A 4,136-nucleotide genomic window follows, 5' to 3' on the forward strand; every position below is an offset into this window, starting at 1 on the left:
CGTACCCTTCGTCTTATCAATGTATTGCACGTACACTTAATCTTAAACATGAGCTAATTCCCGAGACGACGCATACACCAAGCGTTGACACTTACTTGGCACCGAAATCAGATATCTTGAGGGAGAGCTTATTTTCTATTTGTTGCAACGTCGCACTCAATGTCAACAAATACGTGTATATATACATGGGTAAATGTCTACATGTACGTCGTATACCAGGCATATATCCACAATGATATGTCTATAATGGTGTATGTGCGTACATATACATGGGTACATGTCTACATGTACGTCGCATACAAGGCATATATCCACAATGATATGTCTATAATGGTGTATGTGCGTACATATACATGGGTACATGTCTACATGTACGTCGCATACAAGGCATATATCCACAATGATATGTCTATAATGGTGTATGTGCGTACATATACATGGGTACATGTCTACATATACGTCGCATACAAGGCATATATCCACAATGATATGACTATAATGGTGTATGTGCGTACATATACATGGGTACATGTCTACATGTACGTCGTATACAAGGCATATATGTAATGTAATAGAATATTTATATAGCGCACATATCCACGCACTAGTGCATGCTCAAGGCGCTGGTATTTTTTCCCTCGATCATTGGATATCCACAATGATATGTCTATAATGGTGTATGTGTGTATATATACATGGGTACCTGTCTACATGTACGTCGTATACAAGGCATATATCCACAATGATATGTCTATAATGGTGTATGTGTGTACATATACATGGGTACCTGTCTACATGTACGTCGTATACAAGGCATATATCCACAATGATATGTCTATAATGGTGTATGTGTGTATTTATACATGGGTACCTGTCTACATGTACATCGTATACAAGGCATATATCCACAATGATATGTATATAATGGTGTATGTGTGTATATATACATGGGTACCTGTCTACATGTACGTCGTATACAAGGCATATATCCACAATGATATGTCTATAATGGTGTATGTGTGTACATATACATGGGTACCTGTCTACATGTACGTCGTATACAAGGCATATATCCACAATGATATGTCTATAATGGTGTATGTGTGTATATATACATGGGTACATGTCTACATGTACGTCGTATACAAGGCATATATCCACAATGATATGTCTGTAATGGTGTATGTGCGTACGCAGATGTAGCTGACGTTGACAGACATTGATCAAATACATTTTGAGATGAGATTTTGCAACCTGATCCACATACGCATTAAATCAAAATATTTCGCTCCCAGGATGTATCCTTCAACGTTACAATTTCACAACAATCGACCCATATGTAAGATTATGTGTATGTGTAATGTGCTCAATATATTTTGTGATTAATGACAATGCTAAGAAGAATATAATAGAGACCAAGGAATTCACTGATTTAACCCAAACAAAGAGTGGGTTGAAACAACTGCTTGCACATGCCCATCGTTCACAAAATGGTCCCTATCAATTGTTGGGCCTGACACACTCTTTGGTTGCAAGTTTTCTGAATCAGGGCCTAGATTTTCGAAGCTCTCTTAGCGCTAAGATAGTCGTAAGTTAATGTTAATGTATATTAACATACCATTAATGGTATAGCTTGAACCTACAGTGCGGAAGGAAGATAAAGTAATCCATCCAACCAAAAGTTTCTTTTAGCATACGCCTTTGTAATCTTCGTAGTCTCCATTTAATGACATTTGATGTTGCCGAGGCGGAATATTTGTCCCATGGTGTCGACTGACAGTCATATTACATTTCCGACATCATAACCTTTGGGCTAAACAAGGCAAATGAATACACGAATATATAACTAAACTATTGTTAAGATAAGATGGGTGTATTAAATGTTTTGAACAAAGTATATTTTGCCTAAATATGTACCATCTAGATCTTATGATTTCTAGAAGGACAGAAGGATTCTATAATTCAGGAAGGAAGAGTAGTTTCTTTTCTTAAGGTGAGTAGTTTAGGCAAACATTAGTGGTCAGATGAGTGCGAATATGATGTTATCTTTCAGAGAAAATGTAATGTTACAGATTATTGTTACAGACGTTGCCAGGTATATTTCATTTGTTTGTTGGTAAATAAACTATATTTGTACATTTTATTCTTCGTCTGTTTCTTTATCCAACAACTAATAGTCTTGTTTTGGACAATAGTAGTGACGTGCATGTCATCAGTGGAATGGCAACCACCATTATTCATCTATTTGATCCATGAAGTATATAACAATCTAGTTGTGAATTGCTTGAATACACAATGCCTTTCTCAGCGTAGTTAAATGCAACACATGTTATTGTTTAGTTATCCCAGATATACCATATGTTGTTGTGTGAACAACAGTGTTAACTGAACTACAAGAGGACTAACATCTAAAGTCATATACTTTTTCCGGGAAAAGTCAGTCGTCATCTAGTCCATTTTACATAGCCAGAATAACTCTCCTGGGAAGCACATCCCAAACCCCTTGTTTAGAAACGTGTGGAAAACGTTTTTTAATAGTCTAAGCCTTTACGTGGTGACATCAGATTCGATCGTCTTCATACAATATATCAACCTCGCTTTTCATGCTGGTGTCAAGGTCGCTTTGAGTAACTACAGAAAATAATGATGATATGCTTTTAACATACTTTAGGAATGACTGAATCGAACTTTCAATACCTCTTCTTGTCCCTTTGTAAATTCAACCACTATCTATTTGAGCTAATTAAACGCTACCAACATGGCAATCTGTAATCATGGACACGTTTACATGATCAAAAAGGTCTTCATAAAGGTACATAGTTTCTTATGCATGACTTTGTGAGCTAATTTTAATGTCAATACACGTGTCTATTTGTATGTTCGCAGTGTCTATGTATTCCTATATCCGTACATACTCTGATACATTATAGGCATACAATAAAATTGAAGTTCTATTCACATGGGCAGAACCATTTGAAGTGTAATTCAAAGACACTATTGTCAATCGTATTGCAGTAACTACTATATACAGTACCTTTCGAAATGTAGTATGTATTCGGAGCTCATTCGGTATATTCCGTCCAGTCGTGTTTCCAACCAGACAGACGATGTCGATAAATAACAATAACAAGGTATAAGGAGCCCATGTACCTTTTGTACGTCGCTGTGACTGCGATATTCTCTCATACATAAGGTCCCCCTTCACTCCCCTCTCTCTCTCTCCCTCCTCCCCCCATCTCTCTCCCTTCCCTCCTCCCTCTCTCTCTCTGTCTCTCTCTTTCTCCCTCTCCTCTCTCTCCCTTCCCTCCCTCTCTCCCTCTCTCTCTCCTTCCCTCCCTCTCCTCCTCCCTCTCCTCTCTCTCTCTCTCTCTCGCTTTCTCCCTCTCTCTCTCTCTCTCTCTCTCTCTCTCTCTCTCTCTCTGGTCCAGAGCAGTATAAAATAGTTCCACCTTCTGGTGACAAACGAATGATGTAAACCAAGTCTAATAACGTGGGACGCAAGTAGACATGTTATTTGAAGAAATCATTCCTAAATAGGTTGATGTGCTCAGAAAAGGAATTTGGCGAATTATTAGGAATGGCAATTTGGTTGATAATCAGTAATCAACACCTTTAGACCTGTTTTATAGATTCAAATATACATGTAGATCTTAGAATGCAATATTTTGTATCCTCATAGGATATGACAGATAAAAAATATAGTTTTTTTCTTACATGACTTTTGTCCACTTGATCCACTTTCCCAATTGTCAGTCCGTCTGTTATGAGGATAAGTCGAGGGGGCACAGTTGTCCTCCCACCAAAGTTACAAACTCCACCTGGAAGTGTGATGATAACCTTTATTAATAAATCATTATGGTAAATGAAGAAAAGCAAAATGTAAATTCTCTCTCTCTCTCTCTCTCTCTCTCTCTCTCTCTCTCTCTCTCTCTCTCTCTCTCTCTCTCTCTCTCTCTCTCTCTCTCTCTCTCTCTCTCTCTCTCTCTCTCTCTCTCTCTCTCTCTCTCTCTCTCTCTCTCTCTCTCTCTCTCATTGAGTCAACAGGTATTCCACTCCCGCCAATACGTTATCGCATCTATATATAGATCCAACTTAACTATCTATTTTTAGTCAAGGGTTTCCCAAGAGGAATGTAG

The sequence above is a fragment of the Haliotis rubra genome, unplaced genomic scaffold, assembly GCF_003918875.1.
Source record: "Haliotis rubra isolate DU_JTF1 unplaced genomic scaffold, ASM391887v1 Scf267, whole genome shotgun sequence".
Lineage (NCBI taxonomy): Eukaryota > Metazoa > Mollusca > Gastropoda > Lepetellida > Haliotidae > Haliotis > Haliotis rubra.